Raw genomic sequence first — 17,977 nt, 5'->3', positions numbered from 1 at the left:
ATATATATATATATATATATATAAGTACAATACATATATTTAGAACTTTACATTAATACAGAGGGGCCTAGTTATCAAGCCGTCAACCTCAAATATGCTGGAATTCCGCAGCGTATTTGTGGCGAGGCTGATTCGCCTTAGTTATCAAGCCCTAGATACCGTCAAAAGTAGAATTTAGTGACGTAAGCTTCGATCCGCCGGACTCAGTCCGACACAGATCGATTCTTACGTCACTCCAGATGTTGTGTGCGGCACAATCTGACTACTTTTGCTAGTTATCAAAAAACTAGCAGGTACGCTCGGCACTTTTCCGGCCCAGCGTACCTGGTTTTCAATCCGCCGCCCTGGAGGCGGCGGATCCCATAGAAATCAATGGGAGTCTGACCATAGCGAAAGTTCATGTTCACTGCTGCCAGACATCCCATTGATATCTATGGGAGCTGTCTACACCTAATCAGCCCTGTGATATTGTTTATCGGATGCCGCTGCAGTATTTACAAAACAGGTCTGCTCTATTACTTCTAGTTTGCACCACTGAGATATTGTTAATCTGCTATCAATCTGCACAGTCTTCAAGCTAAGTTAACATTAGAGGACGTTTTCACCTTGGTTAACATATACTGTTATGAATATAATTGCAGGACTGTTCATGTTTAATCTGCTGGATTACAAAGTTGGTTTATATTGCAACTAATTGAGGCACTTGATCTCTTAATTTCGGGACTAACACTGTCTGTTCAAAGGACATTATTTTCTTTATCATGGAGAAATCTATGTAAATGCCAGTCCAGTTTGACATCTTGGTTGAGAGATATTATATTTTGCCCTTCCAACTTTTGTTTGCTGCATTTGTTTTCAACGCTTGTGATGATGTTTGATATGTTTGATATGCATAACAAAAACCCACTGCAGTGGTATTTATTAGATCTAATTGTTGGGAAATACAACAGCATGTACTATACCACATGTATGAACAACATTGATGCTGTAGATGGCGTTGTTCAGTTTAGATTGCTGATTGTTTATATCTGTGATCTTGTTCATTCTTTTATACAGGAAGGAAGTTGTTTTTTAATCTCTATTGTGTTTTTCCTCCTCTGTGTGTGCTGACTATAGTTTTACAAGTCCTTTGGTATGTTCCAAATATTGCTGATGCATCTGTACAAGTAAAGCCTAATGCAGTTTTCTTTAAAAGCTTCCAGTGTCTTTTTGATACATACACCAACAGGTTATGGGCCCAGACACTGAAGAAAAAGAAACTACAAGTCAGTAAGTGTTGCATCTATGATCCAAGCAAATACTGTGTGAGGAAACAAGAGCTGCATCCAAATTACTGAAAGATGGCAAGTGGTTCAGATGTGAAATATGCAATAGCGAAGTTAAATAATACCAACTACCAGCTGTGGAAGTTTAAGCTTGAAATGCTGTTATCCAAAGATGATTTATGGGAGGTGCTGGATACAAACAGACCCACTGATAATCCAGGGGAATGGGACAAGAAAAACAGACAAGCAAAAGCAGTTATAAGCCTGTTAGTGGAGGATGATCAACTCATTCACATAAGAAAAGAAAACACAGCTAAAGGTATGTGGACTGCACTACAAAAACTGCATGAGCGTTCAAACTTAAATAGTAAACTATATTTGCTGTGCAAACTATATAAGATGAGGCTGGAAAAAGGCCAGGAAATGTGTGAACATGTGAATGCTATGCTAGAGATTGTGGAACAGCTATGTGCAATTGGAGAAGAAATTAAAGACAATCATATAGTAGCATTGTTACTATGCAGCCTTCCAGAGTCATATAGTGCCCTTATCAATGCTCTAGAAACCAGACCTGAACAAGAACTAACACTAGAATATGCTAAGGGAAAACTAATTGATGAATATAATAGAAGAAAGGAAAACATGCATAGTGAAGAAAATGAGAGATCAGAGGTAGCTCTGAAGGCGCAAGAAGGCACAAAACAAAACAGAGAAACCAGAGTGTGTTTTCGCTGCAAAAAGGTCGGTCACCTGAAAAAGAACTGCTCAATCTGGAAAGCTGAGCAGCGAAGGTTAGAACCACCTACAAGAGAGAGAGCTAAGGCAGCCACAAAGCAAACTGCAGCTGCATCATGGAGCGGCAGCTTTAAAGTGACTCAGAATAGTACACCACACGGATGGTGCATTGACTCAGGGGCAACTAGTCACATGACAAGTGACGAGACATTCTTCACAGAAATTGATTTCAATACTAAAGATAAAGTCTTCCTAGCAAATGGGAAAAGTATTACAGCTGAAGGTAATGGTCAAGGGTTCCTGACTTGCATCACACCATCAGGAGGTAAGCAAAGCATTCTAGTAAAGAATGTTCTGTACGTCCCACGTTTAGAAGGAAGCCTCCTATCAGTGAAAACTCTTGCTAACAATGGACTCACAGTTCAGTTCCAAGGCAATGAATGCACAATTCGAAACAGGAAACAAATCCTAGCAAAAGGAAGATTGAACGAACACCTGTACAAACTTATCACTGAAAGGAAGCAAGCCAAAACAGCCATTCATAATCCACACAACAAATGTATCCACCTGTTGCACAGGCGATTAGGGCATCGAAACCCAGAGGCCATAAAGGAACTTGCAAAGGAAGGTTTATCAGAAGACATGATAATTTTGCCTTGTGACATGCTCATGAAGTGCACATGTTGTATCAAAGCAAAGGCCACACGTACCCCACTTCCACAAGCCAGTCAAAGAAAAAACACTCACCCCATGGAACTCATACACAGTGATGTGTGTGGACCAATGAAAAACCCCACACCCGGCGGGAACAGATATTTACTGACTTTCATTGACGATTATTCCAGGTACACAACAACATATCTGATGAAGCACAAAAGTGAGACATCAGAGAAACTTCAAGAATTTATAGCTACATTCAGCAATAAATTTCAACGGAAACCAGGAATAATACGTACCGACAACGGAGGGGAATATATGAGTAAGGAAGTGGAGTCATACATGAAGAAACAAGGCATTATACACCAAAGACTGTACCATACACTCCTGAGCAAAATGGTGTTGCAGAAAGGAAAAATCGCACCCTCATAGAAATGGCAAGATGCATGCTTTCAGACGCCAATTTACCTAACCAGTACTGGGGTGAAGCAATAATGACTGCAACATACTTACAGAACAGGCTACCATCAAAAACTATTGAGAGCATCCCATATGAAATGTGGAATGGATCAAAACCTAGTATGGGACATATTAGAGTGTTTGGATGTAAAGCATATGCCCATGTTCCAAGTGAGAAACCCTCCAAATTAGAGAACACAGCCATAGAAGGCATTCTTATGGGCTACAGTGAACAAAGTAAAGGCTATAGAATTCTTCATCCAAAGACCAACAAGATCACAATAAGCCGCAGTGTTTATTTTGATGAAAGTCAAACATCAGAAAAAATGTCCCTCGAAAGTCATAAAGAGAACCTCTCCACTGAATCAGCAAGAGATGCTGACCAAAGTGAAGCTGTACAGGAGACAGAGCAAGAAGTGGAGCTCACAATAGAAAAAACAGCTACTCACAAACCATTAGAACCCACTGAACAACCAGAAATCAGAAAATCAACTCGGGTGACGAAAGGTATACCACCCCGCAAGCTGTCATACATCGCTAAGACACATGAAACACTCGAACCAACATCCTGGGAAGATATTGAAAAATTGCCAAAAAGGGAAGCCAACCAATGGAGAAAAGCAGCCGAAGAAGAAATAAAATCACTTCAGGAAAACAAAACCTGGACACTCACTGAGCTCCCCCCCGGTCGCAAAGCTATAGGAAGCAAATGGACTTTTAAAGTAAAATACGATGCAGAAGGAAATATCCACAGATACAAGGCAAGATTAGTTGCAAAGGGATATTCACAGAAATTTGGAGAAGATTATGATGAAACTTTTGCTCCAGTTGTAAAACACTCCACCATCAGAGCGCTCCTTAGCATTGCAGCCGGAAAGGGAATGCAAGTGAGGCACCTGGACATCAAAACTGCTTTCCTATATGGAGACATCAAAGAGGATCTCTACATGGAACAGCCACCTGGATTTGAGAGGGAACCGAACCTTGTATGCAAACTTCAAAAGAGCATCTATGGACTAAAGCAAGCTGCGAGAATGTGGAATGAAAAAGTGAATGAAGTACTCATGAAACAAGGATTCTCAAGAAGCAAAGCAGATCCATGTCTATATTCAAGGCATCAAGAAAACAAATGGATATACATCCTAATTTATGTTGATGACATCATAACTTGTTTTGAACAAGAAGGGGACTGTGACCAAATAGTTCATATATTAAAACAGAACTTTGAGATTAAAGAACTAGGGAACATCACTTATTATTTAGGAATCCAAATAGAAAGGGAAGAGGATGGAAGCTATCTTCTTAACCAAAGTCAGAAAATTACAGAAATATTAGAGCAATTTCACATGCAAGATGCAAAAGAGGTGAAAACACCTATGGAACCAGATTACCTGAAAAACAACGGAATAGAAAACTTGTTACCCAATAATGACAATTACCGCAGGGCAATTGGAAAATTGCTATACATTGCCACCGTGACAAGACCAGATATTGCCGCAGCAATAGGTATACTCTGTAGAAAAGTTGCGACACCATGTCAATGCGACTGGAATGCAGTAAAGAGGGTGATACAGTACCTAAAAGGAACAATTCGGATGAAGCTGCAACTGCCAGCAACATCAAACCCAAAACTAATTGGATATGTTGATGCTGATTGGGCCGGAGATACCACTGACCGCAAATCTACAAGTGGTTACATCTTCCAGTATGGAGAAGGAACAATAAGTTGGTCCAGTCGAAAACAAGCGACTGTTGCACTCTCTTCAACGGAAGCAGAATATATAGCAGCAGCACATGCATGTCAAGAAGCAATTTGGATTTGTCAGCTTTTTCAAGACATGGGACTGGATGTGTCTAAACCCATACCAATTCTTGAAGACAACCAAGGGTGTATAAAGTTGACACAATCCGAAAGAGTGAATCCTCGAACCAAGCACATTGATGTAAAATATCATTTACTCAGGGACATGCAAGAACAAGGTATTATTGACATTCAATACTGCCCATCGGAAGAGATGACTGCAGACGCACTCACAAAGCCGTTGCCAAAGGAACGGCATTGCTTTCTTCAAAAGAAACTGAATGTTGTGTAATTATGTACATGCCGTTGAGAAAGGGTGTTGGGAAATACAACAGCATGTACTATACCACATGTATGAACAACATTGATGCTGTAGATGGCGCTGTTCAGTTTAGATTGCTGATTGTTTATATCTGTGATCTTGTTCATTCTTTTATACAGGAAGGAAGTTGTTTTTTAATCTCTATTGTGTTTTTCCTCCTCTGTGTGTGCTGACTATAGTTTTACAAGTCCTTTGGTATGTTCCAAATATTGCTGATGCATCTGTACAAGTAAAGCCTAATGCAGTTTTCTTTAAAAGCTTCCAGTGTCTTTTTGATACATACACCAACACTAATGAGTATTTTTTAAGCTGCTATATTTGTTTTAGCAATTCTGCAATAAACTTTCTGCATATGATTGAATCTTTGCATGTACGGTTCATTTTTTGGATTTGACATTATCCCGCAGTCATATACATCTAAGATATTAGATTTAATGGGGGGTAGTTATCAAGCCGTCAACCTCAAATACGCTGGAATTCCGCAGCGTATTTATGGCGAGGCTGATTCGCCTTAGTTATCAAAGGCTAGAGACCGGCAAAAGTAGAATTTTGTGACGTAAACTTCGATCCGCCGGACTCAGTCCGACACAGATCGATTCTTACGTCACTCCAGATGTTCACACAAGTGCGGCACAATCTGACTACTTTTGCTAGTTATCAAAAAACTAGCAGGTACGCTCTGCACTTTTATGGCCCAGCGTACCTGGTTTTCAAACCGCCACCCTGGAGGCGGCAGATCCCATAGGAATCAATGGGAGTCTGACCATAGCGAAAGTACAAGTTCGCTGCTGCCAGACATCCCATTGATTTCTATGGGAGCTGTCTACACCTAACACCCTAACATGTACCCCTAGTCTAAACACCACTAATTTGTCCCCCCCTACACCGCCGCAACTAAATAAAATGATTAACCCCTAAACCGCCGCTCACAGAGCCCACCGCAAGCTACTCTATACATATTAACCCCTAAACCGCCGCTCCCAGAGCCCACCGCCACCTACATGATACCTAGTAACCCCTTATCCTGCCCCCCCTATAATAAAGTTATTAATCCCTATCCTGCGGATCCCGCACCTCGCCGCAAATAAATAAATAGTTTAACCCCTAAACCGCCGCTCCCTGACCCTGCCGCAACCTATATTAAATTTATTAACCCCTGATCTGCCCCCCCTACACCGTCGCCACCTATAATACATTTATTAACCCCTATCCTGCCCCCCACTACACCGCCGCCACTGTAATAAATTTATTAACCCCTAAACCTAAGTCTAACACTAAGCCTAACACCCCCCTAACTTAAATATTAATTAAATAAATCTAAATAATATTTCTATTATGAACTAAATTAATCCTATTTAAAACTAAATACTTACCTTTAAAATAAACCCTAATATAGCTACAATATAAATAATAATTATATTGTAGCTATCTTAGGATTTATTTTTATTTTACAGGTACCTTTCAATTTATTTTAATTAGGTACAATAGCTATTAAATAGTTATTAACTATTTAATAGCTTACCTAGCTAAAATAAAGAGAAATGTACCTGTAAACTAAAAAGTAACCTAAGTTACAATTACACCTAACACTACACTATACTTTAATAAATTATTCCTATTTAAAACTAAATACTTACCTGTAAAATAAACCCTAAGGCCTAGATTTAGAGTTGGGCGGTAGCCGTCAAAACCAGCGTTAGAGGCTCCTAACGCTGGTTTTTACCGCCCTCTGGTATTTGGAGTCAGTCATTAAAGGGTCTAACGCTCACTGTTCAGCCGCGACTTTTCCATACCGCAGATCCCCTTACGTCAATTGCGTATCCTATCTTTTCAATGGGATCTTTCTAACTCCGGTATTTAGAGTCGTGGCTGAAGTGAGCGTTCAGTAGTTAAGAGCTTTCTGGGCTAACGCCGGTTTATAAAGCTATTAACTACTGTGCTCTAAAGTACACTAACACCAATAAACTACCTATGTACCCCTAAACCGAGGTCCCCCCACATCGCCGCCACTCGATTAAATTTTTTTAACCCCTAATCTGCCGACCACCACCTACGTTATCCTTATGTACCCCTAATCTGCTGCCCCTAACACCGCCGACCCCTATATTATATTTATTAGCCCCTAATCTGCCCCCCTCAACGTCGCCTCCACCTGCCTACACTTATTAACCCCTAATCTGCCGAGCGGATCTCACCGCTACTATAATAAAGTTATTAACCCCTAATCCGCCTCACTCCAGCCTCAATAACCCTATAATAAATAGTATTAACCCCTAATCTGCCCTCCCTAACATCGCCGACACGTAACTTCAATTATTAACCCCTAATCTGCCGACCGAATCTCGCCGCTACTGTAATAAATGGATTAACCCCTAAAGCTAAGTCTAACCCTAACACCCCCCTAAGTTAAATATAATTTAAATCTAACGAAATAAATTAACTCTTATTAAATAAATTATTCCTATTTAAAGCTAAATACTTACCTGTAAAATAAACCCTAATATAGCTACAATATAAATTATAATTATATTATAGCTATTTTAGGATTTATATTTATTTTACAGGTAACTTTGTGTTTATTTTAACCAGGTACAATAGCTATTAAATAGTTAAGAACTATTTAATAGCTAAAATAGTTAAAATAATTACAAAATTACCTGTAAAATAAATCCTAACCTAAGTTACAATTAAACCTAACACTACACTATCAATAAATTAATTAAATAAATAAAATACCTACAATTACCTACAATTAAACCTAACACTACACTATCAATACATTAATTAAATACAATATCTACAAATAAATACAATGAAATAAACTAACTAAAGTACAAAAAATAAAAAAGAACTAAGTTACAAAAAATAAAAAAATATTTACAAACATCAGAAAAATATTACAACAATTTTAAACTAATTACACCTACTCTAAGCCCCCTAATAAAATAATACCCTATTCTAAATTACAAAAGTTCAAAGCTCTTTTACCTTACCAGCCCTGAACAGGGCCCTTTGCGGGGCATGCCCCAAAGAATTCAGCTCTTTTGCCTGTAAAAAAAACACAAACAATACCCCCCCAACATTACAACCCAGCACCCACATACCCCTAATCTAACCCAAACCCCCCTTAAATAAACCTAACACTAAGCCCCTGAAGATCTTCCTACCTTATCTTCACCATACCAGGTTCACCGATCGATCCAGAAGAGCTCCTCCGATGTCTTGATCCAAGCCCAAGCGGGGGGCTGAAGATGTCCATGATCCGGCTGAAGTCTTCATCCAAGCGGGAGCTGAAGAGGTCCATGATCCGGCTGAAGTCTTCATCCAAGCGGGAGCTGAAGAGCTCCATGATCCGGCTGAAGTCTTCTATCAACGGCATCTTCAATCTTCTTTCTTCCGGATCCATGTTCATCCTGCCGATGCGGAACATCCATCTTCACCGACGACTTCCCGACGAATGACGGTTCCTTTAAGGGACGTCATCCATGATGGCGTCCCTCGAATTCTGATTGGCTGATAGGATTCTATCAGCCAATCGGAATTAAGGTAGGAAAATTCTGATTGGCTGATGGAATCAGCCAATCAGAATCAAGTTCAATCCGATTGGCTGATCCGATCAGCCAATCAGATTGAGCTCGCATTCTATTGGCTGATCGGAACAGCCAATTAATTCCTACCTTAATTCCGATTGGCTGATAGAATCCTATCAGCCAATCGGAATTCGAGGGACGCCATCTTGGATGACATCCCTTAAAGGAACCGTCATTCGTCGGGAAGTCGTCGGTGAAGATGGATGTTCCGCGTCGGCAGAATGAACATGGATCCGGAAGAAAGAAGATTGAAGATGCCGTTGATAGAAGACTTCAGCCGGATCATGGAGCTCTTCAGCTCCCGCTTGGATGAAGACTTCAGCCGGATCATGGACCTCTTCAGCTCCCGCTTGGATGAAGACTTCAGCCGGATCATGGACATCTTCAGCCCCCCGCTTGGGCTTGGATCAAGACATCGGAGGAGCTCTTCTGGATCGATCGGTGAACCTGGTATGGTGAAGATAAGGTAGGAAGATCTTCAGGGGCTTAGTGTTAGGTTTATTTAAGGGGGGTTTGGGTTAGATTATGGGTATGTGGGTGGTGGGTTGTAATGTTGGGGGGGTATTGTATGTGTTTTTTTACAGGCAAAAGAGCTGAATTATTTGGGGCATGCCCCGCAAAGGGCCCTGTTCAGGGCTGGTAAGGTAAAAGAGCTTTGAACTTTTGTAATTTAGAATAGGGTAGGGCATTTTTTTATTTTGGGGGTCTTTGTTATTTTATTAGGGGGCTTAGAGTAGGTGTAATTAGTTTAAAATTGTTGTAATATTTTTATGATGTTTGTAAATATTTTTTTATTTTTTGTAACTTAGTTCTTTTTTATTTTTTGTACTTTAGTTAGTTTATTTTATTGTATTTATTTGTAGATATTGTATTTAATTAATATATTGATAGTGTAGTGTTAGGTTTAATTGTAGGTAATTGTAGGTATTTTATTTAATTAATTTATTGATAGTGTAGTGTTAGGTTTAATTGTAACTTAGGTTAGGATTTATTTTACAGGTAATTTTGTAATTATTTTAACTATTTTAGCTATTAAATAGTTCTTAACTATTTAATAGCTATTGTACCTGGTTAAAATAAATACAAAGTTACCTGTAAAATAAATATAAATCCTAAAATAGCTATAATATAATTACAATTTATATTGTAGCTATATTAGGATTTATTTTACAGGTAAGTATTTAGCTTTAAATAGGAATAATTTATTTAATAAGAGTTAATTTATTTCGTTAGATTTAAATTATATTTAATTTAGGGGGGTGTTAGTGTTAGACTTAGCTTTAGGGGTTAATACATTTATTAGAATAGCGGTGAGCTCCAGTTGGCAGATTAGGGGTTAATGTTTGAAGTTAGGTGTCGGCGATGTTAGGGAGGGCAGATTAGGGGTTAATACTATTTATTATAGGGTTAGTGAGGCAGATTAGGGGTTAATAACTTTATTGTAATAGCGGTGCGGTCTGCTCGGCAGATTAGGGGTTAATAAGTGTAGGCAGGTGGAGGCTACGTTGTGGGGGGCAGATTAGGGGTTAATAAATATAATATAGGGGTCGGCGGTGTTAGGGACAGCAGATTAGGGGTACATAGGGATAATGTAAGTAGCGGCGGTTTACGGAGCGGCAGATTAGGGGTTAATAATACTAAGCAGGGGTCAGCGATAGTGGGGGCGGCAGAATAGGGGTTAATAAGTGTAAGGTTAGGGGTGTTTAGACTCGGGGTACATGTTAGAGTGTTAGGTGCAGACGTAGGAAGTGTTTCCCCATAGCAAACAATGGGGCTGCGTTAGGAGCTGAACGCGGCTTTTTTGCAGGTGTTAGTTTTTTTTCCAGCTCAAACAGCCCCATTGTTTTCTATGGGGGAATCGTCCACGAGCACGTTTTTGAAGCTGGCCGCGTCCGTAAGCACCGCTGGTATCGAGAGTTGAAGTTGCGTTAAATATGCTATACGCTCCTTTTTTGGAGCCTAACGCAGCCATTCTGTGAACTCTCAATACCAGCGGTATTTAAAAGGTGCGGCCAGAAAAAAGCACGCGTAGCTAACGCACCCCTTTGGCCGCAGAACTCTAAATCTAGGCGTAAGATAGCTACAATATAATTAATAATTACATTGTAGCTATCTTAGGATTTATATTTATTTTACAGGTAACTTTGTATTTATTTTAGCTAGTTAGAATAGTTATTAAATAGTTATTAACTATTTAATAACTACCTAGCTAAAAGAAATACAAAATTACCTGTAAAATAAATCCTAACCTAAGTTACAATTAAACCTAACACTACACTATCATTAAATAAATTAAATAAATTAACTACAAATAACTACAATTAAATACAATTACATAAACTAACTAAAGTACAAAAAATAAAAAAAGCTAAGTTACAAAAAATAAAAAAAATAAGTTACAAACATTTAAAAAAATATTACAACAATTTTAAGCTACTTACACCTAATCTAAGCCCCCTAATAAAATAACAAACCCCCCCAAAATAAAAAAAATGCCCTACCCTATTCTACATTAAAAAAGTTCAAAGCTCCTTTACCTTACCAGCCCTTAAAAGGGCCTTTTATGGGGGCATGCCCCAAAGAATTCAGCTCTTTTGCCTGTAAAAGAAAAATACAACCCCCCCCAACATTAAAACCCACCACCCACATACCCCTAATCTAACCCAAACCCCCCTTAAAATAACCTAACACTAATCCCCTGAAGATCATCCTACCTTTAGTCGTCTTCACTCAGCCGAGCCACCGATGGAACTGAAGAGGACATCCGGACCGGCAGAAGTGATCATCCAAGGGGCGCTGAAGAAATCTTCCATCCGATGAAGTGATCCTCCAAGCGGCGCTGAAGAAATCTTCCATCCGGGCGATGTCATCTTCCAAGAGGCGCTGAAGAAGTCTTCTATACGGGTGAGGTCATCTTCGAAGCCGGGTCTTGAATCTTCATCCCGCCGACGCGGAACATCCTTCTTTCCCGACGGACTACCGATGAATGAAGGCTCCTTTAAGGGACGTCATCCAAGATGGCGTCCCTTCAATTCCGATTGGCTGATAGGATTCTATCAGCCAATCGGAATTAAGGTAGGAAAAATCTGATTGGCTGATTGAATCAGCCAATCAGATTCAAGTTCAATCCGATTGGCTGATCCAGTCAGCCAATCAGATTGAGCTTGCATTCTATTGGCTGTTCCGATCAGGAGCTCACCGCTATTCTAATAAATGTATTAACCCCTAAAGCTAAGTCTAACCCTAACACTAACACCCCCCTAAGTTAAATATAATTTTAATCTAACGAAATTAATTAACTCTTATTAAATAAATTATTCCTATTTAAAGCTAAATACTTACCTGTAAAATAAACCCTAATATAGCTACAATATAAATTATAATTATATTATAGCTATTTTAGGATTAATATTTATTTTACAGGCAACTTTGTATTTATTTTAACCAGGTACAATAGCTATTAAATAGTTAAGAACTATTTAATAGCTAAAATAGTTAAAATAATTACAAATTTACCTGTAAAATAAATCCTAACCTAAGTTACAATTAAACCTAACACTACACTATCAATAAATTAATTAAATAAAATACCTATAATTACCTACAATTAAACCTAACACTACACTATCAATAAATAAATTAAATACAATTCCTACAAATAAATACAATGAAATAAACTAACTAAAGTACAAAAAATAAAAAAGAACTAAGTTACAAAAAATAAAAAAATATTTACAAACATTAGAAATATATTACAACAATTTTAAACTAATTACACCTACTCTAAGCCCCCTAATAAAATAACAAAGCCCCCCAAAATAAAAAAATGCCCTACCCTATTCTAAATTGCTAAAGTTCAAAGCTCTTTTACCTTACCAGCCCTGAACAGGGCCCTTTGCGGGGCATGCCCTAAGAAGTTCAGCTCTTTTGCCTGTAAAAAAAAACATACAATACCCCCCCCCCAACATTACAACCCACCACCCACATACCCCTAATCTAACCCAAACCCCCCTTAAATAAACAAAACACTAAGCCCCTGAAGATCTCCCTACCTTGAGTCGTCTTCTCCCAGCCGAGCAGAAGAGGTCTTCCATCCGATTGAAGTCTTCATCCAAGAGGCATCTTCTATCGTTCCCATCCGGAGCGGAGCGGCAGCATCCTGAAGACCTCCGACGCGGAACATCCATCCTGGCCGACGACTGAACGACGAATGATGGTTCCTTTAAATGACGTCATCCAAGATGGCGTCCCTCGAATTCCGATTGGCTGATAGGATTCTATCAGCCAATCGGAATTAAGGTAGGAAAAATCTGATTGGCTGATTGAATCAGCCAATCAGATTGAGCTCGCATTATATTGGCTTATAGAATGCGTGCTCAATCTGATTGGCTGATTGGATCAGCCAATCGGATTGAACTTGATTCTGATTGGCTGATTCCATCAGCCAATCAGAATATTCCTACCTTAATTCCGATTGGCTGATAGAATCCTATCAGCCAATCGGAATTCGAAGGACGCCATCTTGGATGACGTCATTTAAAGGAACCGTCATTCGTTGTTCAGTCGTCGGCCAGGATGGATGTTCCGCGTCGGAGGTCTTCAGGATGCTGCCGCTCTGCTCCGGATGGATGACGATAGAAGATGCCTCTTGGATGAAGACTTCAATCTGATGGAAGACCTCTTCTGCCCCGCTTGGATGAAGACTTCTACCGGATGGAGGACCTCTTCTTGCTCCGCTTGGATGAAGAATTTGGCTCGGCTGGGTGAAGACGAGTCAAGGTAGGGAGATCTTCAGGGGCTTAGTGTTAGATTTATTTAAGGGGGGTTTGGGTTAGATTAGGGGTATGTGGGTGGTGGGTTGTAATGTTGGGGGGGGTATTGTATGTTCTTTTTTACAGGCAAAAGAGCTGAACATCTTGGGGCATGCCCCGCAAAGGGCCCTGTTCAGGGCTGGTAAGGTAAAAGAGCTTTGAACTTTAGTAATTTAGAATAGGGTAGGGCATTTTTTTATTTTGGGGGGCTTTGTTATTTTATTAGGAGGCTTAGAGTAGGTGTAATTAGTTTAAAATTGTTGTAATATATTTCTAATGTTTGTAAATATTTTTTTATTTTTTGTAACTTAGTTCTTTTTTGTTTTTTGTACTTTAGTTAGTTTATTTAATTGTATTTATTTGTAGGAATTGTATTTAATTTATTTATTGATAGTGTAGTGTTAGGTTTAATTGTAGATAATTATAGGTATTTTATTTAATTAATTTATTGCTAGTGTAGTGTTTGGTTTAATTGTAACTTAGGTTAGGATTTATTTTACAGGTAATTTTGTAATTATTTTAACTATTTTAGCTATTTAATAGTTCTTAACTACAGTATTTAATAGCTATTGTACCTGGTTAAAATAATTACAAAGTTACCTGTAAAATAAATATTAATCCTAAAATAGCTATAATATAATTATAATTTATATTGTAGCTATATTAGGATTTATTTTACAGGTAAGTATTTAGCTTTAAATAGGAATAATTTATTTAATAAGAGTTAATTAATTTCGTTAGATTAAAATTATATTTAATTTAGTGGGGTGTTAGTGTTAGGGTTAGACTTAGCTTTAGGGGTTAATACATTTATTAGAATAGCGGTGAGCTCCAGTCGGCAGATTAGGGGTTAATAATTGAAGTTAGGTGTCGGCGATGTTAGGGAGGGCAGATTAGGGGTTAATAAATATAATATAGGGGTCGGCGGTGTTAGGGGCAGCAGATTAGGGGTACATAGCTATAATGTAGGTGGCGGCTCTTGCGGTCGGCAGATTAGGGGTTAATTATTGTAGGTAGCTGGCTGCGACGTTGTGGGGGGCAGGTTAGGGGTTAATAAATATAATATAGGGGTCGGCGGTGTTAGGGGCAGCAGATTAGGGGTACATAGCTATAATGTAGGTGGCGGCTCTTTGCGGTCGGCAGATTAAGGGTTAATTATTGTAGGTAGCTGGCGGCGACGTTGTGGGGGGCAGGTTAGGGGTTAATAAATATAATATAGGGGTCGGCGGTGTTAGGGGCAGCAGATTGGGGTACATAAGTATAACGTAGGTGGCGGTCGGCAGATTAGGGGTTAAAAAAATGTAATCGAGTGTCGGCGATGTGGGGGGATCTCGGTTTAGGGGTACATAGGTAGTTTATGGGTGTTAGTGTACTTTAGAGCACAGTAGTTAAGAGCTCTATGAACCGGCGTTAGCCCAGAAAACTCTTAACTCCTGGCTTTTTGCTGCGGCTGGAGTTTTGTCGTTAGATTTCTAACGCTCACTTCAGACACGACTCTAAATACCGGAGTTAGAAAGATCCCATTGAAAAGATAGGATACGCAAATGACGTAAGGGGATCTGCGGTATGGAAAAGTCGCGGCTGAAAAGTGAGCGTTAGACCCTTTTTTGAATGACTCCAAATACCGGCGGTAGCCTAAAACCAGCGTTAGGAGCCTCTAACGCTGGTTTTCACGGCTACCGCCAAACTCCAAATCTAGGCCTTAGTTAATAATAGAAATATTATTTAGATTTATTTAATTAATATTTAAGTTAGGGGGGTGTTAGGGTTAGTGTTAGACTTAGGTTTAGGGGTTAATAATTTTATTACAGTGGCGGCGGTGTAGTGGGGGGCAGGATAGGGGTTAATAAATGTATTATAGGTGGCGACGGTGTAGGGGGGGCAGGATAGGGGTTAATACATTTAATATAGGTTGCGGCGGGTTCAGGGAGCGGCGGTTTAGGGGTTAAACTATTTATTTATTTGCGGCAAGGTGCGGGATCAGCAGGATAGGGGTTAATAACTTTATTATAGAGGGCGACGGTATAGGGGGGGCAGGATAGGGGTTACTAGGTATAATGTAGGTGGCAGCGGTGTCCGGGAGTGGCGGTTTAGGGATTAATACATTTATAAGACTTGCGGCAGGGTCTAGGAGCGGCGGTTTAGGGGTTAGTAACTTTATTTAGTTGCGGGGGGCTCCGGGGGCGCCGGTATAGGGGGTAGAACAGTGTAGTTTAGTGTGAGTGCTTAGTGACAGGCTAGCAATAAAGCTGTCAAACAGCCGAAGAGCAGCGAGATCGGATGAGTGATAACTCTCACAGTCCGCTGCTCATCGCCCTGCGGCTTTTTGACAGCTTTACTTGATAACTTAGGCAAATTTTTTCAGGTCCGCGGCGGCGATGTGGGCCGAGCTTAGGCGGGCGTATTGGGCCGGCGAAGGCAGGAAAGTTGACACGTTGATAACTACCCCCCAATGGGTTATATTTTGAGTGCTGAAATCCCCTACTTTAGTCATGGTATCTCTTATAGCTCTACCATGCTTTCTTTTCTATAGTGTCTGGAATTAATACATTTTAAAGGGGTCTGCACCACGTTTCACTTCAGCTGAAGCTGAGTCAATTGATTTATATTAATTCAGAATAAATGTTCCTATTATTCTTATATTAAGAAGGGTCCTGATATTTTATGTTTCTCTTCCACAACTTTAAATTTATACTTAATTTTATACTTTTATATATATATGGGCTCTGTTATATACATCTAAAATGTGTCTAATGCCCAAGACACTATGTTAAACATGAAGTGAAATAAATAAATATCTGTATTAATATTTAAAATGTTTGACGGTTTTTCAAAATAAACAGTATTTGCTTTATTTCAGAATCTGATCCCAATGAGGTTTGGAAACTAATACATCTGCAATAAGTTGTCCAATTAATTAGATCATATCTGTGTTTTCGTGCATTCAAAATAACATTATCAAGAGATGAACTAAATATGGAGTATATTTATATTAGTAGGAAATGAGAATCCAATAAATATATCTGTATAATTAGTTACTACAGAGTTCACTTCCAATTACATATATGATATAAGATGGTGACTGGGAAATGCAATATATACCAGTATATTAAATTAACTGATATATTAATTATTATTATTATTATTATACTTTATTTATGAAGTGCCAACATATTCTGCAGCACTGTCCATGGATATAATTAATTTAAATAAAACAATGATATAAAACTTGTAAGATACAGGACAAAATGTACAAACACCTACAGGAGGAATTGAGGGCCCTATTCCCGTGGGAGCTTACAATCTGTTAATATAATACTGAAAGTATTAAATTAAAATTCTTTTAAGTCTCCTCATAAAAAATTGACTTTTAAATACATCTCTTAAAATATTAAGAAGAATTGTATTGAGACACACACTGAATATATGTGTATTATATGTAAGCAGATATGCAATTAGAAATATGTCTAATACTAAATCATATACGCATGTTTGTTATTGAAATACACAGGGTCAGCCAAACTAATTAATACCATATCAAATTGACATAGTTTATTGAGCTATAAAATATGAGTGTATTAAATAGGCATTTGATAAAAATATATATCCCTGTAATTGAGAAACAGAATATTTTAAATATGAAATTAAACTACACTCCTACTCCTGTTGCCCTCTGGTGTCCAATATGGGAATTACAGCCAGATAAATTAAATTTAAGGAAACTGAATGGCATTACCAGTAACCTATGACAGGTTAGTTCCAGCTCAAAGGGCGTAACCAGATCCTATTGGAATGATTAGAAAATGAAGGAGTGGCTTATGACTAATATAGGCTTTCACTCTATGCAAGAGGGGACAGTCTCACTTTGTAAGAGAAAGATACACACATTTTGGGCCTATACTTTCTCTGTCTCCTGGCTGGACAAGAGAGATACTCTGTGACCTGTACCCTTCCTGTACCCTTGGTTATCTTGTAATATATGTGTGTTTAATTTCTTTTATATATTAAATAGGCCTTAGCAAAGAAATTTGTTATAGCATAGTATATCTGCAGCTGTGAATTAAAAGGTATCTTATTCTTATATTTAATATTAATTAGACCAGGGTAGTAAGTATACTAGTGTTAAATATTATTATTAAGAAAGGATTTAGGTATTTTAATGTCATAAGTTATTTGTAGTTATTGTGATATATTTTAGAATTTGTTTTATTGTGGCTTAAAGGGACAGTAAAGTCAAAACTAAACTTTCATGATTCAGATATTTTAAACAACTTTCCAATTTACTTTTATCATCAAATTTGCTTTGTTCCCTTGGTGGTATTTTTGAAAAGCTAAAC

Source organism: Bombina bombina, chromosome 8, assembly GCF_027579735.1.
Source record: "Bombina bombina isolate aBomBom1 chromosome 8, aBomBom1.pri, whole genome shotgun sequence".
Lineage (NCBI taxonomy): Eukaryota > Metazoa > Chordata > Amphibia > Anura > Bombinatoridae > Bombina > Bombina bombina.
This window is presented reverse-complemented; position numbering follows the sequence as displayed.